The sequence below is a fragment of the Poecile atricapillus genome, chromosome 3 (genome assembly GCF_030490865.1).
Source record: "Poecile atricapillus isolate bPoeAtr1 chromosome 3, bPoeAtr1.hap1, whole genome shotgun sequence".
Taxonomy (NCBI): Eukaryota; Metazoa; Chordata; class Aves; order Passeriformes; family Paridae; genus Poecile; species Poecile atricapillus.
Window position 1 is genome coordinate 17,942,736 of NC_081251.1, and position 27,222 is coordinate 17,969,957.

The 27,222-nt window shown below is 35.4% G+C and overlaps 1 long non-coding RNA gene across 1 annotated transcript in view; it reads right to left on the reverse strand.

Moving 5' to 3' along the window:
* Positions 1-693: 693 nt before the first annotated feature.
* LOC131578302 (uncharacterized) overlaps positions 694-27,222 on the reverse strand; it is a 31,644-nt gene continuing 5,115 nt past the window's right edge. The window contains exon 3 of the long non-coding RNA XR_009277438.1: positions 694-956. This is a non-coding gene — a long non-coding RNA (uncharacterized LOC131578302). The remainder of the gene's footprint in view (positions 957-27,222) is intronic.

A 27,222-nucleotide genomic window follows, 5' to 3' on the forward strand; every position in this document is an offset into this window, starting at 1 on the left:
TGATTACCTTTGAAGAATAGTCTATAGCTTATGGGAAAAGTACTCATAAGTGCACATGGATACTTTGAGCATTTTTTTTATACATATCTATAGTTTTTTCAGACTTAACAGAGCCTCAATAATACTTTCTCGCTAGGAATGATTGGAACAATCATTTAATCAATTTGTACACCAAATTCATCAGGGTCAGGATAAACCAAAAATGCCTTAGCAATTTAAGGAGAATGTTCCATGTAAGTGAAACATAGAACATGGAACTCTAAAAATTACTAGTAGTAAATAATAAATCTGTATATAAGAACGAGCTCTGTCTATTTCCAGACAGTTCCACAAAGCTTGAGCCATATAAAGCAATTAAAAGTAATTGGCAATTAAATATCTAACTCCAAAGCTGCTTCCTTTAACATTTATTGTATGGGTGGCTCCAGAACTTCCTCACTGGAGATAAAATTATGCTTTTAAATATTTTCTAAAAAGGTAAGGTTGTTTTTAGGGACACTTACTAGTTAGGAACCGAACAGTTAGAGTCAAATGAAAAGCATGCATGAAAAACCTTCATGCTTGAGGCCATCAGCCGAAGCAGGGAAAACAGGATCTACAATTAGAAATATTCTTCTTTATATCATGTTTATTTTATCCAGAAACAGTTTATTGTAAAACCCACTGCCCAGTTATTCTCCTTTCCATGTGCAATTAGATTTTTTTTTAAATTTCTTCAATACCAGGGAAAATTCTGCATCTTCTGCTGCCGTACTCCTTTAAAAGCTTTTGGCCTCTTCCGCTGGGTTGATGTTCTCATCAGGGGGTCAGACAGGCTTGATCTGTAGCAAATTAGTGTCTTCTGTTTGTTCTCCAGGTAACAAAAAGGAAAGTTGGCCTTGTATCACTGCACAGCTTCCTATGTGAGTCTCTCAACACTGATTTTGTAAGGCACTTATATCTGTGAAAGAGATAATCTGAAAAGTGCAATGAAAACATTTTGTACTACATAAGAAAATATAAGGACTGTATTATATGCTTGCTTTAGTAATTTTTAATAATAAGAATGAAATATGATTCATCTAAGAATTAAAACCAAGGAAAATCTTACTAAAAATATTATTAAAAACATGACTAAAACTAAAGACTAATGAATATCAAAAGTGTATGGGAAGAAAGAAAGAAAATATAACATGGAATAGATATTGCAATTATAAAATACACGGAAGAAAATTTTATAAAACATTAGATAAAAGTGAAAAATAGAAGTAAATATAATGAGGAAACTGAGCAACTAATGGACTTTTAAAGAAAGCATTAAATGTTTAGAATTTTCTCTGGTTCAGTCTTCACAAAAAAGCTAACTGTGTCCAGATGCTTAATTTACTAATTTTTTATGAGGACAGAGGAACACCAGCCTGAGAATGTAATGGTCAGTTAAATAAGTTGAATAGAATCAAGTCATTATGACTTGACAAGCATCACCCTGAAGTACATATAGAGTTAGTCAAAGTCTTTACAGGTGCAGGAGAAATGAGAGAGGTCTGTGGAAGGTGAACAGGTTCTAGAAAGTCAGAAAACAAGCATGGGAAGTTAAAAGGGACACAGGGAACTACAGAAGAGTCAGCTTTTCTTTGATAGAAAGATAACTGAAGCAAATTATTAAACAATCAATTTGTATTCTCCTAAAGACAAAATGCAGCAACATGAATTTGTCAAGAATAACTCATGTCAATGTAATTCAATTTCTTTGACAGGATAACAATATCTGAGAAAGTAATAGATGTCAGATTCACATGACACACATAAACCAGCTGGGAAAATATGGTCTGAGTAAAACTGCTGTAAAATCTTGACCAGAAAGCTTGATAATAGCTTGTTGGAGAATGGATAGAATATATTACATAATGCCCTTCACAAGACTGACCTGATATTACTCAATATTTCAACTAATAATGTAGGTGTATGTAGAAAGTTCATGAATGACAACAACTTGTGAATGATTTCATTTCAAAAGACAGAATTGGAATTCAAGATGATCTTGAAAAAATGGAGATGCTACAGGGATCTGAATATAGAAATACACATAGCACTAAACATGCAAAGGAGAAATCAAATGCACAAGGAAAAGATGAAAAATTTGTTGGCCAGAGAGATTTCAGAAAGATGAGATGTTGTACCAGAAAGGGGGAAATCTTCTTTCTATGAACATTAATGATACATATGGCCACCTGTGAGGCTTGATTGTCACTGTTAGGGCATATTGAAAGAGAGTCCACATCTAGTATTGGTGAGGTTAGTATAAGATGGATTCAACTCAACAGTATGCAGAAGAGAACTCCAGACAAAGACAAAAAAAAAAAAAAGGCCAAATGATATACTAAGATTTATGAAAAATGATTGGGAAAAAAGGGTCCAAAAAAGGGAGAACTGAGGGCAGAATATAATATTAAAGTGATAAATATGTCATTCACATATTGTGAATAAGGTAAATATGTTATTCACATATAGTGAATCTGGGACTGGAAATTGCTTTCCTTCCAAGCAAGGAAAATTCAAACTTCAAGTATAAAAGATATCTATGTTATGTAATGGATGTAAAGGATGGAGATGTTTGAAGTTGTTGAAACCAACATGACAGGAGGCATTTAAAATATGTGTATTTAAAATTAAAAAAAAGTTGATTTCCTTGCTCTGAGACAGAACGATTGCTAGATGACACTTCACTTTCATATTCCTTGGATTTCTTTAGCCACATCACATGCTGCCTAGAGTCTACGTTTCTTACCTTTTCAGTACTTATTTGTGATTTTTTCAGACAAACAATGTGGCCTCTTGGTCAACTATTGACCTGTGCAACCGGAGGTAATTAATAACCATTTAGAAAACCTTGTCTACTTTTCAGACAATAATCTGTCAATATATATAGATAAAAAATTGCTTACATACACGCTAGGGAATGCTCTGTTTTAAAATTTATGAAATGACAGAGATGTAGAAGTGACATTGCATTCCTGACAAGACTGCAATTTAACCTCTGCATTTACAGACAGCAAACAGTATCTGGAGCCTGATTAAAGTGTATCCTTTGTTTTGAATTCATCATGAATTTCCCATGTTCCATTCCCATGGAACAGGCCTGTAGTTCACTTACAACTACACAAATTTTTAGGGACAAGTTAAAAACTTAAATTTAGCAAAATAAAACAAAAATCTTAATGAATGACAATAAAACAGGAAATTAAAATGTCAAAACCTATAAAAAAAGTACAACCAAGATCAGCCAAAGCCAGTATATAAAAAGTTAATGCTGAAACACCTTCCAATGGAGTAGCACCTAATAATATTTTTAAAACATGTTTTTAAAACATTTGTGTGTGGTTTAATATATTTCATGTTTTTTTCAGTTCAGGGTGGTCTATAGATTTCTGGAAAATCAACGTAGAATTAAACATTACTGTTACAGTTTTCCAAATATGAATTGAGCTGCTGCTGTTGCCCCCCAAATGCCACTGGTCACTAATCAGGCAAAGAAAAACATCTCAAATAGGTAAATGTAACCTTTCAGCAAGTTTTTCCATAGTTGATCAATATCAACTGCATGAGTCACATCTATCATGTCTGTAATTCACCTTTACACTGAAGTCAATCACAGTTTAAGTCAGACAGAAACCCTCCAGTTTAGGATTTTGTGGGCTTTGCTGTACAGGTCCTGGAATGCACATCAGAAAAAAACAGATTCATTTAAAACTGGATGAAATCTGGATGAACAGATGAAATGTACAACCCATCTAAAAATACTCCTTTTCCTCCTCTTTACCAGGATACAGACTGTATCCTCACAGTGGTGTGCAGAGGTGCCGTACAAAATGATGCTGATCCAATGCCCTACACAGTACACACACCAGGCCCCCTGAAAAAAATTGAATACTTCTGCCCGGTAAGGAACATTTTATTCAAGTGTATATGAGATTTGCATTTTCACCATTTGTGTGAGATTACAAGGAATGCTGCAGGGAATAGTGAGTCAAATCCTACTTTTGTAACAGGCAGAATCTATTTATTTTACCAGTCTTCACAAGCAAGACTGCACCCTACAAATTAGTGACTTCAGTGACCTGTGTAAATTTAAGAGTGCCTTCAGGTCAGTAACCCTGCATGTAGTAGACATATGTAAAGCACTGTTCATTCATGCCTAAAACTTGCAGTCTAAACCCGGATCCAATTAGTAATGGCTAAAAGGATTTACTTCTCCAGCTTTTAAAGAAAACGGAACTGAATTAAAAAAACTGAGACTAACAGGAGTAGTAAAAACACAAAATAAAATCTTTGGTTAATACTGTTCTTCAGGGTGCAAATCAAATAGGAAGAAAAAAAAAAAACAGCTCCAGGAAATTAGAAACATTTGGTGCAAATTCAGTTCAGCCCCCTTTTACACAAATCATGAATTATATACCAAGATTACTCAAAGGATCATGGCCTCAAATAGCAGACTGGACTGGAGATTTTCACTTAACCACCACACATGTAATGTTTGGTTTTACTCCAAGTCTGACTTGTAACCTTTTCTTCCTGTGCCCTATTCCAAATATAAAATTATTGAAGCAGTTAACTACATATTAGAAAGTAGCAATCACTCAAAAAATTAGGAATAGAATGAATTACTTTTTACAACTGTATACATAAAGCACAAGAATGCTTTTTATTTCTTTACTAGTTGTAAAGTTGTTATACTTTTTTTATTTATTTACTAGTAGTACTATGTACTGCTGATACTAGGGTGTCAGCATAATCACAAAATCTGACATGTAGCAGCTTGTTGACATTCAGGTTGACCACCAAGAAGCTGGAAAACTTGAAGTCTACAACAGCACATATCTACACCTTAATTTAGCTCTTAACTTGAATATGCTGGGAAATTCAACATGAAAAGTTCCTCATATTTTTTCTATTGGTAAAATGTGCATTTAGTGGCCACAGAGAAGGGAGCTTGGTAATTTTGTGTCCTTCCACAAATTTCTCAAGATCTTAACCTCCTGTTTTCCACAAAGGAACACCAATGACCCAGTCCCTTTGCTCGTGGGAAATTTTTGTCATCAAAATGGGCCAGGCTTCACTCCATAGGAATCTGCCCAACTCTTTCATCTGTATTTGTTGCTAGTGCTACAATAAAGAGGAAGATTAGCCCGAGGCAGACACCTGGTGTGGAAAATTCAAGTCCACATTCCACTATGAACAAAAAAAAATATAAGATATGAAAAACAGAATTTTATTGTAGGAAACATCAGACTGTCTTAATAATTCTACCTTTTAAATATGACTAATGGAAAATAAGGTATTCCGACCATTTATAAACAGATAGAATTTGTCCCAGTTAGAAAAAATCCCAGCTGAGTTTCCACGTCTTTCTGCACCAAAGGTTTTTAATGAAAGGAGAGTAAGATTTTAAATGAGAATGGGGAAAGTAATTTGGTAAATGTCCTTAGCCCATGGAATCACAAACTGATTCAGTTTCAGTTGAAGGATAAATACAACTAATTCTACAAGAAGTTTCACAGTGTGTGGAGGGAGGAAGCTTAACAGGACATCACTAAGAGGGTAAAGACTTTGTTGGTAAAGTCAGCTAAATATATTGGAAGGAGACACTGCTGTCTCTGTTAACCTAGGACACAGATTATCTCAAAATCATGGTTTATGTGATGATTAAAGTTTAGCTGAAGGGATCCAGGCATGCATGGATTTATTTCTATTCCCATCATATTTTGATATAGGGAGAAATTCTAGGAAAAATGATAAAATGAGTTAACCAGCAAAGAAAGCTACATCTTGGGAGGCCAAAAAGTGAAGGGATAAAGAGAGAATTTCCAGCACTCAAGCTGAGTTAGACCTTGCAAAGGAAATGAAAACAAGCAGTAAAAGGTTATTTAGCAACATAAGTAAAACAAGAGAATTTGAGCTAGTAAGCAGTGCCAGTGGATTTGAGATTAAGACTTTATAGGTAGAGACCAGAAGCTAACTGAATATTTGACTTCAGGCTTCAGGATAGTAGCTATGAAAAAATCAACAAAGATAACAAGAGAATTGGAGAGAGAAATTAACACCATGAACTTGGAAATAAAAATCAAATCATAACAACAGATTATTTCTGTCACTGAATAGGAATTACTGAAAAACCTCAAATCAAAAAATGCAAATATGATAAAACTACTTCTTCAGAGGGAACAGAGGTTTAACTTTGCCCTGTAAGCACTGAATTGTGGCATCAATTTTCAATTTATTTTGTTCAGGTGCCCAAATAGTTGTTAAATCATAAGACCTTTCCTTCTAAGAAAAACCAAAAGAGTCTACAATAGAATGATATATTACAAATGTAGATTAGAAATTCTTTCTCTTTTTGTGCTTTACTGCACTGCATTATTCTTGAAATATAGCTTTAAATTGTGTTGAAATAAAATCAGATTTTTTTCTTGTTTCTTATTCATGGGAATTCTATTTTAATGCCTGTTTCACTAATAGTACATGAAAAAAATTATAATGAGAAATTGTACCTGTCTAATATCAATGTGAAATTACATATTTTTTCAAACAAGTTGCATTTTCAAGGAATATGAATGTAACAAAGAAGTCATAATTTTTTGCTGGTGACCTTGGTACCATGGGAGTATTAATTAACTTAAGACGTTTGAAAAAAATGACAGCTAATGATCACTAATAGGTTTCTTGTTTGGAAGTAAACAGAAGAATTGTCATATTTCAATTCCTGTTGGTGTTCACAAATAATTTTGATGGTGGAAATGAAATGGTATCAAAATTATTTTTCTACTAGAACCCAACAAAGATGGGAGGGACTGATCTGTATTTCATGAAAAAGTAGTGGAACATCAATATTGCTGAGTATAAAAACTAAAACTAGAGCTTACTGCACAGGCATACAAATAAGCAAACATCAGCTACTGTTACAAGAGTAATTTGTCCGAGAAATTTTTTTCAGTTCCCCTTCCTCAATGTGTTTTCTGTAATCCCTTCTCTACAGAAAAAGATATTAAACAAATTTTATAGAAAAAAAAAACCAAAAAAACATCAGAAACCACTACACTAATGTTTAAGTGTGAAAAATATGAAAGTTACCTGTAAAATTTCAGCTTCAGGGAATTGTCTTGCTGTGCAAAGTGATGTATAAAAGCCAGTGAAAGTTAAATTAAGCATATGACGACAGAAAGACTAGAAAAGTAAAACCATTTCCTGATGGAGGTTTAATTGCATGAAAGATACAGTTAATTCACTGATTTACAACATCACAAATGAAAAATGCTCCCTGCTGTAAAATAGACTTACTTTCTTAGAAAAAAAAAATAGTAAATATGATCTGGGCATAGGGAGAAGTATTTACCGTAGTCTTCAATTATTAAATATCTCAAGTCCTTATAATGAACGATAAAAAGGTAACCCAATAATTTCTCTTATACTGCTATAAACAGAATGAAAATTCCACTAGTGTTGGAATAATATTAAATTTTTCCAGGAGTACACCTCAGCCTTACTCCAGCCATCAATCTCACAAATTCAAAAACTGTGTGTGCAGAAATACACACACATTATTAAAAGTGTTCAAATCATAAAACAGTCAAATAACCATCAAAAACCTATAAAACCACTAAAAATGTCTATATTGTTCTGGAGTAATTTCCAGTTTGGCATCTCCTAGAATCAATAAATTTATTTTTATCTCAAACAAATCAGATATGTGTATGCAAAACAGTGCACTGAATTTCCTGCTGCTTTGGAAAAGATACAGATATAAATTATGCTGGATGGGAATTATTGCCTATCTTAGACTTCCACGGATCTTAGCACTGAGGTGCATAAAGGTTCATAAGATCAGTGTCTGAGGTGAAAGGTGAAAGATGTACAACCAAGTCATTTGCAAATGCTACAGCAACATGAAGGCAGAGCTAAACGAGCTGGTGTGCTCCTCATTCAAACAGCTTTCAAACTAGCTGTTGAGAAGATGGTTCTTTCAGAAATTAGGATCTAACCTCAGTAAAACTGTTTTATTGTTGTTAAATACAGACCTGTTGAACTATACATTCAGTGGAGAAGCAGGAATCAGAAGTATCTTACCTAAGCAAGGAGGAAATAGACCTGGACTGGCATAACTGCTGCCAGTCAAGGCCATCTTTACTGCTGTGCCTAGGATGAAAAACCTTCTACAGTCCCATATTTTGGCTATCTTAAAATATATCAGTATGGTGTGAATTCTGGAGAGAAACAAACAGGCCATGTTGTGAAGACTCCCCAGAGAGGACAACTTTTCAAACTAAAATCCTAAGGCAAAATTTTTAGGGTAATATTATGTAAATAAGCAATAAGATTGACTGAGGTTTCAGCAGTAGTACTCTGTGATTTTGCTTTGAAAGTTTTTGCTTTTTGGAGTTCACTGTAACCTCATTATGTTTTGCTGGCACTCTCTCCAGGAAAAGCAACAGCTGCACAATACTGATAAACCTTAAGAAGGCCGACATGGGTGATTGTGGTTTATAAATGTTCCAGTCTAAGTCAACCATATGTAAAAGCTCTAAACTGGCACCATTTGCTGTCACTAAATCTCAAATTCTATCTCACAATGTAAAATGTAGTTAAATAAGAATAATCATACATAAGAGCAAATCTCTAAAGAAAAAAATATTTTAAAATATTATTCCTTCATTAGTCATACCACTATTATTATAATATACTTCTATCAATATTGACTGAATGTGAAATCATTGCAAGGGAGTAGACAATGAAGAAAAATCTTTACGCATTGTTTTTTTAGTAGCCACAGAAATAAATAAATGACACTTCTAAAACCCCTTTGGATATATATAAATATATTTTAAAAAAGTACCATGACATGAAATATTTAATGATTCATAAAATCATCGATAATCCTGGTAATATTCAATAATGAAAAAAACCCAACTTTTGCTGAATATATAATTCCAGGGCACACTCCACTTCCTTAACTTGAATAATTTAAATTAAAACATCAAGTAGTTTTTTTTTATTACTTGCTGAATCTGCAGGTTATAAAATTCATATTCTCCAATTTTTTTAACTTTAATTTTTCTGGATAGAGAAGAAAGAAGTCAAAAATCCAGTCATGTACTAGGATTGTGTTATTAAAAATGTTGAGGTAGGTCCAGAATTTCTCCCTTTCTCAAGACTGAAGAAAAATTAAGGGTGTGATAAGAAATACAGAATGGAGAGACACAGACAAAATACCAAGTTTTCTCCATATGTCATTGGCCTGTGGAATTATTACACCATGCAATTCATTGTTTCTGAGAGTTCAACACAAGTGAAAAGGGATTTTTCACATTTAATTATCATGGACAACTATGACTAAAAAAATTAAAAATATAGGAAAGGACATGAAGTCTTTTTTCTCCAAATGTAAACTAATCTCTAATTGAAAAAGGGCCCTTGCCTGTAATTACAGTACTGACTGTATTTGTGACCCACTTGTGTACAATAACAATAAGATGTCTATATTATTCCATTCTGATTTAGAATGAAGTTCACAGCATTTAGGAACTTTGAACATTTGCAAGTTTTGTGCAAAAAGACTGGTGGTGTCTGTGTCATTTTGAGCCAGTAGGAATGCCAGTTTTCAGACAAGACTACTAAAGCTTTTTATTTGGATCATAAGAAGACATCCACGAAGTCTTACATTTTAGTTTAGAGATCTAGTTATGATCCTTAAAAAATCTTCTGATAAAACCAGAAAAATCATTAAAATCTCAAGAGTAGCTTCAAATATACTGAAGGCAGAGAAAAGGTACTTGACCTACTGCAAACAATTTTTTTTTTTTTATTGAGTTGAACTCAATAAGTCTTTTCTACAAGGCAATTAATTTTGCAGGTTGCTGTCAAGTATTTCAGGTTTGCTGAATGTTTAAACCTAATCTCTGCACTGAAAGGAGAATTCCTATGTCTTCAAAGGTTTGGTCTCTAGCAGACAAGTGTGGTATTAATTCCTCCCATAGTTTGATTTCTTTTCCTGTTGTGTGAATTTTTTTACTTTGTATTTATAGACAGACCTGATGAAATTTAGTTACGTAATGCAACTTCCCAACTCCAGTGATCGAGTACAAATACTCCAGAGAAGTCTTACTTAGGAGATGCAAAAAGGCTCCAAAATTACATATTTCCAAATTCTCTGCAGCTTAGTCATCAATCTAGAGCCCAGAAAAAAACCCAAAATTTAATATATCATACAAAATGTTGATCAGACTCATGATTAATTTGGATAGTTCTGAAATCCTTGCTAATGAACTTTCCATCATAGAGAATTCACCACTTAATTACATGTTTGTACAAAAAAACAGACACTCCATTTATCAGCCATAAATTTTCTACTTTTTTAGCTTTAGTAAATGTCTCATTGTTATTAATTTTCAGAAAAAAAAATACTATATTTTGTTGTTACCCTAGTAATTACTGAATTTCTTTCTTAAGTGTATGATTACAACTGCTTTATCTCCTTCCTTCTTCTTTGAAACCTGTTCATACTGCATACACACTTTTTAGGAGAGCTGTGTTTCCAGTCTTTCCTTCAGTCTTGCAGGTCCAATGCAGTGTGAATTAACAGTAGCCCTATTTTTATATAAAATATGTATTTGCTTTAATTTTGACAGAAAAACAGAATTAAGATATGAACTATTGTCATCCATGCGATTAAAGTTTCTATAACAAATAGGAGGTAGATACTGGAAATTCTGAATCACACCTCCCTCCAAGAAAATGTCCAAAAGACATGTCTTTCCCTCAATGTCTTTTGCTAGTCACAGATGTGGCCTCCTGCATATTTCTGCTGCTTTTGAGACACTGAGATCAGATATACTACAGACACCTAATGGTGTTAAAGTGTTCAGAAGACATAATTCTTTTACAAATTGCTAACTTTGGACATAAAAAAGATTTGTCCTAACCATTTCTAGACAATGCACAATGAGATTTCTACATAGACAATGATCTTCAAAGGATAAAAATCCCTCTCAAGATAAATGTGATTGAGGGATTTTGGGGATAAATAAAGTATATAAGGTTAATAAATCACGCAGACTTTCAAGTGAATTTGATTCAACAAAAAAAACTTTTTCAGCATTACTAGCATTCTTGGATGTAAATCTCCAGAAAAAGAATGTAATTTGGGAAACAGACAAAGCTCATACTTGCTACATTTCTGATTCATTGTTGAGCTGGTTTCGCTGGACAAGTGCATTTTTGCAAAGTCTGAGGGAGGTTGTGTACTTTTAGCTTTGTGCAGGTGTCAGTGCTGGCTATAAGTCTGCTGCCTATGGAACTGGAAAGAGCATTTTGATGACTCCTGGCCAGCTCTTAGCTCCCTACAAGGGATATAACTGTAGTGTGTTATACACACAGATCTAATACAAAAAATTATCCTTTCTTTCCTATTTTTCTGAGCCTTCCACTAGACCAGCCTGGTCATAACCCCATTCAACATGTATCTTGAATACTTAGAGGGATGGGGCATCCACAACTTCTCTGGACAGCTTCTTCCAGTGTCTCACAACCCTCTGAGTGAAATCTTCTTTATCTGATACAAATTTCCCCTCTTTAAGTTTAAAATTGATCCCCCTTGGCCTATCACTAGCTGCCCATGTAAAAAGTCACTCTTCATCTTTTTTATAATCTCTATTTAAGTACTGAAAAGCCACAATTAGGTCACCCCAGAGCTTTCAGTGGCTCTTCTGCAGATTTGTTTGGTATGACCCTGTAGAGATCATAATTTGATTTCATGAATAGAATGACTCACAGGAACAAGATTGAATTACAAGATCTCTTAAAGTTCTTTAACAGTGCTGCTATGATTGCAGGTGGTTTTAGGGGATTTTAAATGGAAGTGGCTGTACCTACATGGAGTTGTAATGTTCTCTCACTCAAGCCTTCTCTGTGTCCCAGCTAATACCACATTAAGTAATTTTGAGGCTGGTTTATTTAAACCACAGCAGTCAAAACAGCCAAAGCTAAATCAACATACACCCCTTCTCCATCTGCTTCAAGAATGTCTACACAAAAGATTAGAATGTCTACACAAAAGATTACTTATGTGCTTGAGACATGTTCACTTTTTACAACTGTATCAGCTAGCCTAACAAGAGACTTTATTTCTCTTTGAAAACCTTTCAGGTTATTTGGCAGCAGCTTATATATTAGTTGTTCTGTGACCAACTTGTAATTAATGAAGTATGTGTTCAGTACAGTTTGGATTTCAGAGTGATTCAGAAGTGAATTCTGGAATTCACTTCTAAATTTTACATTTAAGACCTCTACCTCAATCTCCAAATCTAGCTTCAATCTACAACAAAGCACAAAAGATGGTGGCACAGACAAGTGTGGCAAAAATACTCCTGAAATTATGTATGTATGGAACATGTCTGGTTTTAGTCTGAGGACTTTGTCATGACAAACAGAACATGGAATCCACTGACAAGCTTTTGGTCATTTTAGTCAGTGCTTTCTCTGTGTGCACTTCTGTGGTGTGTTGACCCTGGCTGGGTGCCAGCTGCCCACCAAAGCCTCTCTGTTATTCCTCTCCTCAGCTGGGAAGAAGGGAGGAAATATAACAAAACCTAGGTTAAGATTAGGGCAGGGGGAGATCACTCACCAGTGACCATCGTGAGCAAAATATACTTGAGTTGGGGAAATTAGTTTAATTTATAACCAGTGAAATCAGAGTAGGCCAATGGGAAGTAAAATCAAATTTTAAAAGAACTTCCCCCATCCCTCCCTTCTTCCTGGAATAAACTTCACTCCCTATTTTCTCTACCTTCCTCACACAATGCCTCTGCTGCTCCTTCCTCCTCAGGAGGAGGAGGACTTCTCACTCTCGTTCCCTACTCCAGCATGGGTCCCTCAGATGGGGTGCAGTCCTTCAGGAACAGCTGCTCCAGCATGAGACCCCCACAAGGTCACAAGTCCTGCTAGCAAACTGCTTCAGCATGGGCTCCTCTCTCCTTGGGGCCACAGGTCCTACCAGGATCCTGCTCCAGCATGGGCCTCCCACAGGGTCACAGCTCCCTTTGGGCATCCACCTGCTCTGGTGTGGGATCCTCTCTGGGCTACAGGTGGATCTCTGCCCCACCACGGGTCTCCAGGGGCTGCAGGGGCACAGCTGCCTCACCATGACCTCACCATGGGCTGCAGGGGAATCCCTGCTCCAGTGCCTGGAGCACCTCTTCATTCTGCACCCACCTTGGTGTCCACAGGACTGTTTCTCTCACACATTTTCATTTCTCTCTCAGCTCCTGTTGCACAGGATTTCTTCCCCCTTTTAACTAAATTATCCCAGATGTGCTACTAGTTGCTGATGGGCTTGGCTTTTGCTTGGCTTGGAGCTGGCTGGGATTAGTTCTGTTGGACACAGGGGGAAGCTTCTGGAAGCTTCTAAGAGAAGCCACCCCTGTAGCCACCATGCTATCAAAACCTTCCCATGAAAACCCAATGCAACTTACCAAGGAGGAAGAAGCACTTCATGTTCATGAGTTAGAATAACTGAAAAGAGATGAAAACTCAGAGAAAGAAGCAAGGATAGAATATCTGGGATGGGAAGGATTCATGCTTGCAACTTTCAGCATGTTTGGTGTTGTGATTTAACCCCAGCTGGTAGCCAAGCTTCACACAGCCCCCACTCACCCCACCCGGTTGGATGGGGAAAAGAATCGAAACAATAAAAGTGAAAAACCTCATGGGTCAAGATAAAACAGTCTAACAATTGAAATAAAAATACTACTACTACTGCTACTACTGCTAATAATAAATATCATAGTAATAGCAATGTTAATAAATTAAAGTGAAATAAAAATATCAGAGAAAAATGAAACTTGAGAAAGACCATAGCACGTAAATGAAAACTGTTGCTCACTACCAACAAAGTCCTGTCCAGTCCCTGAGCAGTCGTTCCCCACACTCCAACCAGTCCCCCAGTTTTTTATCCTAAGCATAATTCTATGCTTTATGGGGTATCCCATGGGTCAGTTGTGGTCAGCTGTCCTGACTTTGTCCCCTTCCCACATTTTGGGACTAGTGACTGAAGAAAATACACTGGTTTTCAGCAGTATATTTCAAAAAATATTCACTCTATATGGTCAAAATGTTAGTGAGAATGTCAACAGAAGATACAAATTAGCCCACATAATTTGAACTCTAAATGCCAAGGTCATCCTTACAGAACACATTATGTTGTGGCTTGGCCCTAGTCTTTTACCTGTACGTCTGTACTTACCCACTACTGTCATATCTGCACCTAAATTTAGATCTTTGCTGGAATTAGTAGCGTACTCACCTTGTTCAGTCAGACCACAGAACTGTGTTTGTTTTTCTCTTCTATTACTGTGAGGTAGGTTTCTCTAGTCAGTGGAGACTGTCCCTCAGGGGACAGTAGATGCTTCACCTCAAGTGATCCAAGGGGAGGTGAAAGTTCTGGTCAATTCTGCTGCTGGCTGAGAAGGTTACGTCAGACCCTGGGTGCACTTTTTCACCTTTACAGGGAAAAAGCCAGTGGCTATTTCACACGTGAAGTGCTGCTGTTGATTTTAACTTCTGCTTTCGAATTACAAGAAACACTTGAGCAGATTTTAGGGGCACCTTCAAAGCAACTCCTTCAGGCTGTGACACTGCACACTGTGGAAAAGAACCCATAAGCAGAGGTTGCCCACTGCACTGCACAGGGTAGGAGATACTTTAGTGCAGTGTGACCATGTTGCCAGTTTGAATCTCATGTGAGTAATGACACAATCCTGCCACTCACTACAGCATGACATGGTATAGAGACTTAAAGAAAAATAGGCTGGCTATTTTTGTGCATCTCCTTTTCCTCAACAGACCCAATAATTGGTATAAATAGCCTTAGAAATCTGTTTAGGACTGACTCAGAAAGCAGAATACCTACAATTACTTCTGATGTTATTCAGCAGTTATCTGATCAAAAAACAGAAGAGACACATAGAGGTAACACTGGAACAGTAGTTCTTAAACCTTAAAAGTGAACCTATGAAATATTTTGAAGCTATGTGTTCCACTTTCTATATTATCTTTCCACATCTAACTCTTTACTCTCTATATAGAGGGGCTTTTTCCTCACACAGCTTTTCCTTTCAGATTGCTTTGACTCCTTGTGGAAGTACCTGCCTGTTGACTATACGAAGTCTGGGAAGACTATTTGGGTAGTCTGAGTTAAACCTGATGGAGCAGACACCGCATTTTTAAAAGGGCAAGGAAAGCATTTGGGGCAGTGAGACTGGAAGTTTCAGTAGTTTGAAAATAAGTCAAAATCAATCAGCCAGCACTAATGACAGCATTAATCACTACATGGCCCCCAGAAATAAAACTATATCTACTTCTCTGGTAGAATTACTCAGTTTCAAGTTCCTTTATTAGAATAGTTTTTCACAAGTCCCAATGACATCTGCATAAGTATACAACTGCAGTTGTCCAGGAGGGAAGGTTTTGAGATGGATTTCTTATTATTTCTTCTCACCCTGTCAATTCTGTTAAAAGCTTCACAAAAAATGTTTGTAAATGTCCTGAAAACATACTGAGTGAACACTGGCTGTCCTGCAAGATACACCTCAACATAACATAAATCAAAAACAGTTCTTTGTGCCTGTACCCACTAATGAGAAAATGATTCAAGAGATAGTTTCTATGGACCTGTTTCATCAATGAATATAAAAAAGCAAGTTATAGTGGCACTGATGAGTAACCTCTGCTCCTTCCTATAGCAAAGTTGTTCCAAATTCATTAATAAAAGATAACAACAGAGAGAGTGTAAGAGTAAAACTTTGCAACAGCTACTGACAGGTGACTTTTCTCCACTGCAAATCTCTCAGCAGCATATTTTCCCCAGTTTCACTGATTTTTCAATAAGTGCAGTAAAACTGATAAGGAAGCCAACTTGTTTTAGAACTCTGAATTTCACTGTTTCGAGGCTGTTGAAATCTTCAAGAATGTCCCTTATGTATTCCTAAAGTCAAGAACAATTCAACCTGAATGGACCAGACTTTAGGTAATGATTTTTGTTTTATTGGGTACTACTTTAGTACATCCATCCATCTACAGATAGATAGATAGATAGATAGATAGATAGATAGATAGATAGATAGATAGATACAGATATAGACACAGATATAGATACAGATATATATGAGATACATATAGATATATAGATCTAGATGATATAGATATAGATGTATAGATATATAGATATAGAGATAGAGATAGATAGATGTAGATAGATATGTATGTATATATAGGTATGTACACAATATGCATATACAGAAATGCATATGCATGCTTTTGTGTGTGTACATAGAAATATATTTCTGTATATGAAACGGAAAAAATTACTGAGTATAAAAAATTAGGAAAATAAAAGTTTGGTAAAATAATAATTTATCATATTCTCAGAAACTTAAGTAAAAGACCACAAAGCAGCAATTAATACTTCTGATGTACATTAAAGATGTTTCAGGATGAGTGAAAATTTTCAGGGATAATATCAGTGAACCATTTATCAAAGATCTTTGCAACTTCAGGGAATTATGAGTTCCATGCCAAAGTAATATGGAAGGAAAAGCTGATATAAGAAAGGATCAGCTGATAGCCCAATAACAATTTTAAAAACTAAGATGACTGTCCACCATCCACTGTACATTACCTTCTGAAAAATCCTGTTCTCTACATTTAAAAAGTACCATTCAATTCTTCTATTATTAGGTAGCCACTTGAAATTTAGGAAAATTTTCTTTTCTCAGACTGAAGTTTATATAGACAAAGCTTCTTCACAAATCACAATGAGAACAGTGCCAGACACACAGCGTATGTGATAGCCACATGATGAGCACTGTGGGCAGAAATTGAAGTCATTTCAGTGAATTTAGCATTTCAATTAAAACTTTCCTGGGAACCAGGTATGAACTTTTTTTTTAATGTAATATTAAATAAAGCTAATTTTGGTTGTGTCATGGGAAATGTAAACCATAATTACTATAATAAAAAGAAACTTACAAATTAAAAATTAGAAATACTATATCATATATAACTGTGACACATTTCTTTAGAAATGTAGAATGTCAAAGATCAGATGTAAAAAAAGACCAGAAAAAAATGAGTCTTTGTTTTCAAGTGTTGATTTAGTACAGTAATCTGGTAGTTGTGTTCTTCATCAAAATAGAACAGCTTCTGCACTCTTAACTAATGGACCTGGATAATTATTAGTGAGCTTTTATTATGTGTATTGTACTTCAGAGTGTCTGTTACTGCCCCATTAAAGAAATTGCTACTTCTGAATACAATGGCAAAATTAAATAGGGTTCCTGTCAAAAGTTGTTTATCTGTCACACATGCTTCACAACTAGTTTTGCAATGCTACAGCCATGAAGTTAAGGTTTCTTTTTAATATGGTATGTACCCTTGGTGCTGCTGCATTTAGAACATTGATTTTAGACCTTTGAGGAATGTACTACAATTCTTATTGATTTCATTGAGTAAATCAAAAAGACATTTCTTGTTGTACTAGGTCTCTGAAATACCTAAAAATACAGAAAAATTATTGATAAAGAAACTGTATGGTAGCTATAAACAATTATAAATTCAGTCTACCATACTAACTATTCATTTAAAGAGGTTGAAGAATTACGTAGTAGTGCCAAATAATTATCTTTTCCTTAGCTCCTTTTTCCTTTCCTCCTAAATCAGATTTTTTATTTTTTCCTCTTAACTACAGATGAACACACATAGAAAAGGTGTAATCTCAAGGGAAAAATAAAGACCAAAAATATCCCTTTCTTTCTCTATAATTCACATTAAAAAAAAAAGAAAGCAACACTCTGGTAGAGAAGCAAAGACACATTAACACTAAAAAGCGAGTGCACTAAAGGTTTCTGAACTTCATTTATCTCCCAGTAAGTCTCACAATGCCCACAAAATACACGCAGATCTTTAAACTCATGCAGGTGCTCAGACTTTTTCCTCTGTAAGAAGTCACACTGGCTATTGATGTAAATAAGGACTTACTGACCTCTGGGTCTAAACCGGAAAAATGGTATAATGAAACTAAACCAACACTAAACAGCAGACTTCATCAAGACCCTCAGGTAGTCAAAACCAGGTCTAAATGGACCCCTAACTATTAAGCATGAGGAAAAGGATTTTGTCTTACCATAAGGGCCTTCCTTGAATATTTTCTGTACTAAAGCTTTCATATGGTATAAAAATGCTTGGAATGATAATACAATAACATCTGATCTTTAAATATATTCAGCACAATAGAGTTCAAGAAGACACATTCAAGCTCAAGTTTTTTATGTGTAACAGTTAGTATTAGTAGTTCAGTACAAAAATTGTGTGCTTTAATGGTTGGACAGGGTACAGTGAATGCTGGAGAGAAACCTTTTCACAAGGCTAAGACCAGACACTTCACAAACAGGAACTCTGTATTCAGAAATCTTAATGAATTCAGGAGTCCTAATAAACTCAGGAGCCATTCTTTATTCAGGATTCCTGCTCAGGAACCCTAATGAAATGAATGAAGCTCTGTGTGTCTGTTTGCAAGAGTCAAGGGAGCTGCTTATGTGGACATCTTTCATTCTTTCATTTGTGACATCTTTGTACACACCAGACAGTTCCAAAGCAATTTATATTATTTCCCATAATAGTCCTATGATTATTCCAGGTAAAACTGATTTCAGTCAGTTCCTCACTAAAGTGGTCTGTCTGTTCCTCATAAACAAACATCACAAGAATAAATTTATTCCAAATTTTAATTTATACCCTTCAAAAATGTTAAGATATTCTAGTTCTGAAAACAAATATAATGTGGCCTCTTTAGGAAAAAAACTACTGCAGGTCCTTATGGTAAAGAACTCAAGAACAAGTATTGCCAGTGAAGGCAATAACACAAGTTCTTTTAGGAAAAATAAGTAATTTAGGTGTGGAATTCACTAATGACATGTAAGTTTCTCTCTGATAATATGAAAAATTCAGTGTCAGAATGCCCTGAGGATATGGTTGAGGGAAAAGCACACCATGTAGACATATAAGCATAAATATATGTGCATGTGTGTGTGTGAATGATTGAGTTCTGACATCAGAATTTGCCTTGGTTTTGAACCTTGTTTCCAAAAGAACAGCATCTAATCACTGAATGTGTCATGTTCCACTGGTAAATGAAATATCTCAAAACTGTCTCATGCATCTTTTCCTGTTACTTGTACACTTACAGAAATACTGCTCTTTTTCCCTTCTCCCTATATATCTTCTAATCTTCTCAACACTCCACCTTCTTGATATGTTAGGAGCTAAGCATCCTTCATTTATTTGCTGTGCATTCTGGTTGTGAGTGTAATGACTGACAGATTGCCTTAGTAGGCTGGAAGTCTTTGCCGGGTTGCTGCCTCAAACAATGATACTCAATCTCTCTTTTACTTTTCCTTTCTATTTCTAATTATACATTACTGGACTCATGTTACTATTAAAAGCTTTTTATCTCATGTTAATGTGGTAGAAATAAAAAAGCCTGTGATTTCTTGCCTCCAGAATAAATTGATATAATTATAGGCTTACAATTCATGGCTACTGATATTATATCTTTGCATTTCCATGTTGTCTTCTTACATGCAGATTTGTATTTGGGAAGCATATACTCACAACTTTAATAGGCAGGGTAGAGGGGTTGAATATTCTTCACATTATGTACTAAAAGGACTCTCCAGCTGTTAGCATTATACGAGTTCTTGGGCTCTCTCTCGTGGTTGTAATATTCTGAATTTATTTTTGGAAGAACTTCTACTTTAGGGTCTTCTTGGTATAAAAAAAGACTAAGTGGAAATGTTAGCTGAAATTTTGCTGTAGTGAAATATTTCCCTAAGCTTCAGGTAAAGAGTAGCATGTAATTTGTGATGATAACCACAGCAATGAGTGCAAATAGTAGTCAGCTATTACCAGCCATAATTGGTGCACCTTTCATCTCCTGTCAAGCAGAGTGGCACCGATTAGGACCAAAAGACAGCTATCAGCTCTCTCATTTCCGGACTCAAACAAAAGGAAAAGAGGTGCCTGTCTGAGCTGATAGCTTTTGGCCCTTTGATCAGATCCTACCAGAAGTTGCCCAGTTGCAGTAACCTGATTTCTCATCTATGGGCTACCGTCTTTGATGTAGGTAAGGTCCTACTGCAAATTGCATTTATGAAGGGAAAACAGCAGGACATAATCAAGGAGTAGAGTTACTGATTCACACAGAAAGGTTGCTTTGGCATCCTACTTTCTTTGAGAGAGGTAGTAAATAAGTTCTACTAATATTATTGAAAAGATATTCCTATAAACAACCAGCAACACAGCCCTTCAGAAGGTTGTGTTTGCCACCCCCCAGTGTAACAGGAACTTAGGCATGGTTCAGTGTTTATGAAAGGTCCAAGAAAAATAACAGAAAATCAAATTTACTGCTGACGGATGGGAAAAAATTCCCTGCTTGGAAAGGAAACATATTTGGAAAACTCTCCTTCTAAATAGTTAGGCAAACAAAGTACATTTCAGAGAAAGACTTTTTAGTTTTACTTTCTTTCACCATAAATCTGAAATATCAAGTACAGATATGTAAAATGTATATCAATCCTTTTTTATTTTATTAAGAGGTTTGCCAGGAATTACTCTTTAGTGTTGATAATCACTGTTACAGTGGGCTACAGAAACAACTTCATCACACATTCAGGAAGATGCTAAACAAGGTTTTACATGATGTAACTAACAGCTGAAGTACTATGAAATCACCCATATTCCATCATTTTATGGAGAACCTTGGTATAAAAATTCAAAAGTCTTCCTCTCAATTTGACATACAAATACTATAAATTTAAAGTAACAGCTGCTATTCTCCTCCTGATAAACAGATACTCTGTGTTTTCTGGGGGAAAAAAAAATCTGCTTCAGAGTGGAAGAGTACTGCACTGTTTTTCACCAGTGTTTCGGGGGTTTTTTTATAATCTGACCTCAAAAGACCTTGATCTCTGACATTATGAAATAACCAACTTTTTGAAGTCTCTAACTAGTTAGAGGTAAATAATTTTCCACTCAGTCCAAACTCTTGAATTAAACAACTATCACAGTTGAGAAAAAGTGATAGAGGTACTTTTGTAGTCTAGCATCCTAAATTTAATCTTTCTTTTTTTTTTTTTTTTTTTTTTCAGTTAAATTAGAGTGTGATGTGTGGCAAGTTGTATAGAGCAGAATAGCTTTTGTAGCACTAAGAAAATATTTTTCTGGTAGGAAAAAATGTTAGCCTGCACAAAATTCCTAAATTTTAAATAATATATAACTATTTAAACATGAACAAGCTAAAACAAACAAACAAAAAACAAAACTCCAACTCTATCAAAGGAGAATTTTGAAAAGGTTAAGATTTCAATCATGTTCATAAAAATTAAATTCACTTTTGAATTATTTTTAAATGTATTAAAATTAATCTAAATCAGTTTACCTACTGTGTGTGCTAAAGCTTAGAAAGAGGACAGTCTACAGCAGAATACTGCCCTGAGTATTTTTCTCTAATTTGTTCTCACTAAAGAAAATTGAAAGGATGTGGATATAAATAATGGATGCTGAGGATCCAGCTAACAGTGGCAAAAATCAATTATATTTAAGCTAAAGTATAGGATAATTTTGACAATATTTGATTTTAAAGTTATTCATGTATGTATTTGCACATTTATGAAAGTATTTAAGGGTATACAAGGCTATGAAACTTAGCATCCTTTTCCAAAAACCTAGTCCTCTTCTCTGAATACAAGTCAAATATTTAAATTGATCTATTAAGATAGGATAAATCTATTTTCTAAAAGACAATAAAACACAATTAAACACATTTCCAGTAAAGTGTATGGCAGAGACTCAGGCAGGGCTGTCTCCCTCTGACTGTAGCTCTCCAAGAGTATGCCAGCAGGCTTTGCACCGATTCATATCCAGACATACAATTCATACATTCAGCTTCATGCTATAGAGACATGTGCTCTGCAGCATAATTTTCATGTTATTTGAGATGGACTAAACTGAAAAATACTGCAGAATGTCATAATTTAAGGGCCAAAATGCTGAAACATAGAGCCCAGAAGGAACTTACAGACAGGTGCTGCGGTACATGGTGTCTACTTTAGGACAGACTTTCCCTAAGCAATGTGAATTGGTGCCAGTGGATGAATGCTGACTGTGTTAGAAGTGGTATTCCTCCCATTTAGAGGATTTTTTGGACCACAGGATGCTTGAAAGAAACACCCAAGACATTGAGCAGTTGAATTTGAAAAGATGCACTCCCATTCTTTTCCAAAAATGGGGAACATTAGAGTGGTGACAGTTTGAGTTTGGGCAAACTTGTGTGTTATATGCTGTATGTTATATCACAGCTCAATAAATTTTATGGAAACCATGGAATGACAGGGACAATTTCGTTGCACTTTTGGAAGATCTCAAACCGCCTATATCTCCATATAACAAGTGGCACGTGGAATATTTTGTCATACAGAGTATCAAGCCTGGTTTTTTGTTTTGGGTTTTTGTTTAACAGAATTATTTTTCATATGGAACAGACTGGAGATACCCACCAGCTCTTATGTGACTTGCCCAGATCCCATTAGAAAATACAGAACTGGAGAATTAGGACTGCCCATTTTCTTACAGTTCTGCCATTTTGGGTCTTTAAAATTTGACTTACATGCTTTAATTGATATTTTGATGATGGGGGACTACCATTGAAAACCTTGCATTTATTTCCAATAGAGATTTCAAAATGTTAGCAATTTGTTTAATTTCTAATTTTAGAAGAATGCTAGTTCATATCTGCAGCCTGATTAATGTAATAAACTATATCAAGTAATGTTGATTGGCTTATTTGATTAGTTGCACATTAGATACACATTTAACTGAAAATCTCAGTCTATGCTAGAACATATTCAGTGGTTGCTGGGTATTTTGTTGATCTAGATTGCTTGGTAACTCTTCTGAAATATTTAAATAAAAAACTTTAGATATAATTCCAGCTTCTCATTTCTCTGAGTTTGCTGCAATTTCATCTTCCCCAAAAGCTAACCAAGGATATTGAGGCAGACAGAAAAACAAGAATAAGGATAGGACAAGCTCTCTCTTTCTGACTGATTCTAGGCAGAGATGGAAAAGTGTTAGCTTTCCTTTTCGTTTGCCTCCTACTATCCAGTTGTTCTGAAAGAGAAGGGAATGGGTGAAGGACCTGGAGAAATAATATGATTTCTGTATAGAGAGGCCAAGTAGATGGAGATTTTTCTAAGCTTTCAGCTTGTAATTTTTGCTTGACATGTCAGTATTGCAGATGTATCCTGTTCCCTTTCCAGCTAAGTAAGTGGTATTAAAATTCACTCCTGCTTAAATCACAAGAGTGGTGTATGCACTTCACTGAGCAAGACTATGCTGTTGTAAATGGCTAGAATATATTTTTAGGACTTTAACAGAATAAGGACTAATTAAAAAAATAAAGGCCTACAAAACAGCAAACAAAGAGTTATAGCTATTGACAGATATAGAAAATTGTTGGGAGAGAAAGGGTTGGCATACTGGAGAAACACTAATGCAGTCTGACCTTTTATAACATGAGCTGGCACACAAATTGCAAACAGATCTTTGAAAGATGCCGACACTAACAGAGTGAGAACATCCCTTATTCATGGGCTCTGGTCTGCTCATGTTGTGGTCCCCCTGGGAAACAGTGTTGAGGCTTTCAGGGATAGGAAATAGCTAGAGTGTAGTCTCCTCGGATTATAACTATCAACTTCAGTGAGCCAAGGGATTTCCCAGCATGTATAAGAGAGATAATTCTGTGGTAAAGCCCCATGTTAAATTCTAGACCTCAAAGAAACTATTTATTGTGCAGATCTCATAAATTAGCTTCAAAACTAGCATCAGTCTTTTCATAGTTTTCTACTAGGGCTAGATGACTGTGTCATTCCATCTTTTCAGTTTTTCTCATCTAAAATCAGGTTGTCAGTAGAGCACAAACAATTTGAAGTCTCAGCTTTAAAACTAGAAAAAAAACCACAGTAAGGATATGACTAACACCCAAATGCCCTACCAGCTTTGTGGGATTTATTGTTGCGGGGATTTTTCATAGTAAGGTGTCTTTTAAACATATTTATTTCTGCAGTTACCTGAAGACATGCAGCTTAATAGGAGAACCAGTGGCTATCCTGTTACTGATTCTATCTAGAGTATTTGCAGATTCTCTAAGTGAGCAGACTGAGTTTGCTGGTTTTTGGCTTTGCTTTGTTCTGTTTTTTAAATAATTAAAAATATCTTTCTCTAAGTAATAGCCATCTTTGGTAGTGTTTGCAACCTCATTAGATTTCAAGAAAAACATTCTGCCACTTGTGATTTTGACAGGAAAAGTTTAGCAGTAGCAGAACCCTTGTGGCCCTAACCCCAGATTTGTATGTTAAAGCTATAATGAGACTATGAAAGGCCAGAGGAAGTAAAGAGCCTGCTCCTTTTCTCAATTAATACAATTTGTATTCTACATAACTCTTAAATTTAATGCAATTGTTCCCCAATTTCAACTGTGTAAACAGAAGTATAGACTCCTAATAGCTGGGCTTTGCAGAAGTGTACTATGCATGCTTTATCTCTCCTCTATTAACTCTCCTGTGTTAGTTAGGCAATATATTTCCAGGGCCATGCCAGTCTCATTGATGATACTGGTGCATAAACAAAGTAGATGTTTGGACAGAAAACCTTAAAAACTGGCAAAAGAAAATTTTGAGTCCTATCCAGCTGAAAACATCTGTGGTCTTAAAGGTTATACAAGGCCCTGGCTACAAATGCTGGCTGTTCAACAAGTCAGAATATTCAGACACAGGTTGGACTCCAGTGTAAGGTCAGATAAAAGTGTCTCTGTGTGTGGTGGAGAAAGTTAAGCAAATGTGAAGGAAAGCAATATCAGAAAACTTCTATTTGTATCCTGGTGTTCCAGATAAAATTAGACCCTCTTTAAGGCACCCTGTAAGGAAGAGTATCACAATGTATGGGATCACTTTACAATTAAGATATATAATATCATAGCCAAAAATTTATAAAAGTATTCTCACAGCATTCTTATAGGAACCCAAAATAAGTCTCCAAAGTCCAAACACATCACATCTACCTTGAGGCATTTGTCTCAGGTGAAGAAGACAGGAATCTTTACACCCAATAGTCAGTGGTTCAGCCCATCTGAATATCTCTGACTCAGTGGAAGTCTTTGGATTTTTTCTCCATTAACGATCTAATCTTCCATTAGAGCCTAATATTAACATGAAGAATCCAGACATTAGTGAGTTTTCCATGACTTCACCAGCTATAGGAGAGACTAGACCTGAACAGGAGTGACAGTCAAATCTCCTAGGTCTGTCTGTAACTACAGAAATTCTCTGCTATTCATCCTCCCTCTAGACAGAAGGGGTGGGGAGAGTCAAATAAGAACAGAATTGTTGTGAGCATCCTAAGATGACCCACATCCTACCTGTCACAAATATGTATTCTGCTGGTTTTCTTATTTCCCAGAGTTCTTGTACATGTGAATTGGTATTTCTTATATTTTATTCAATGTTAGAAGCTTATTTTTTTCTTTTTACTTCTTATTGACCATTTAAGGCTACATAGTCTGTTGGGGGCCATAAAATCTCTGTGAGTTTTTTTTTTTCATATGTCCAGAGTTTTCTTCAGGTTCTGTCTGTTTTTTGAAGCAGAAACACAAATATGAAATATTCCCATGACTCTCTAGGATGAGAGCTCATTTTGATGTCTGTAACATAATAGTTTTGCAAGGATTTGTAATATAAGAGCATAAGTGCCATGTATAACAAAGAAATCCATTTTAAGAGCATGAAATACAGAAAAGATATATTCTCTACCATCCAAGCTCCCATGCTGGGAGCCACCTCGTCATCTCAGAATAACAATTGCAAAGAGAGCATTTATTCTTTCATTCCAAGCTGCTATGATCTTGGTTGTAGCTATAGCTTACATGATTTCCTTACATCTTTCCAGATTAATAGTATTTATTACACTCTACCTTAGCTTCTAAAATTAAGCACTTTAAGTCTAAATAAGTCATTCTATGTTCTGTACTCATTGGCCAGGAATGGACATTTGTGTGTGGTGCAACACTGCCTTTTCTTTAAACCTATGTTGCCATATTGTCTGCAGATGTCTGTATCTTTTTAGGTCTACATAGGGTCTATATACATTTGCCACACAATGTAGAGTACAATCCACCCCAGTACATCAGAATCTGGATCTCTAACATCTGTCCAAGACAGAGGAGACATATGGAAACATAAGCAGACACCACAGATCACTGTTATTTCTGTAATCAACTAAATTAACTTTCTCAAGCTACACTGACAACTTAGAGACTATCTCAAGGGTCTTGCTCAACAAAACTGAACAGGGACAATGGCAGCATAGGATTTATCAGAGTATATTGACAGATATTTCTGCTATTTTGATATTTTAAATGTGCTGAGATGTTTTTCCTTGGAAAAATATAATTAAAACATTGAATCTCACAACTCAAGATGAAGGAGACAGAAAATAAAGGAAGGTTTCCAGTCCTTTTACCAGATTCCTGAACACTGACTTGAACAAAATGAAGATCTGTGTTGACTCCTCATACACTTTTAATATGCACATTTCTTTGGAAAGAAAACATGCTGGGCAACTGCTTGTTATTTAAGACACACACTCATCACAACTGAAGGTCTGTTTGTCCTAAAAGCTGGATCTGGATCAGCTGAGAACAGAAAGGTGTTAAAACAGTCAATAGTTTTCTCATTAACATATTTATGGGATTACTGGAGCCTAGAAAACCTACAGGGAATCTGAATAGTACAGATTTGACCAGATTCAAATAGTAGAGATTTTTCACTTTTGAAATAAAGTTTCCTTTTATGTATGACTGAAGTTATTTACAAAAACTTTTACAAGACATTTCTCTATTTGTTCTCAAGCTGCCCAACCTCATAATATTTATAACTAGTTTCACATCTAGCTGTTCATTTGATATTGTGTTTCTAATTAGACAAGACAGAATTATTAAATATGCTATAGTGCCAATGAGGGCTCAATAACTTTTCCTAGCATTACTTTTACTGAAATTGTATTTATTACAGAAAGATAAATACAGTTATC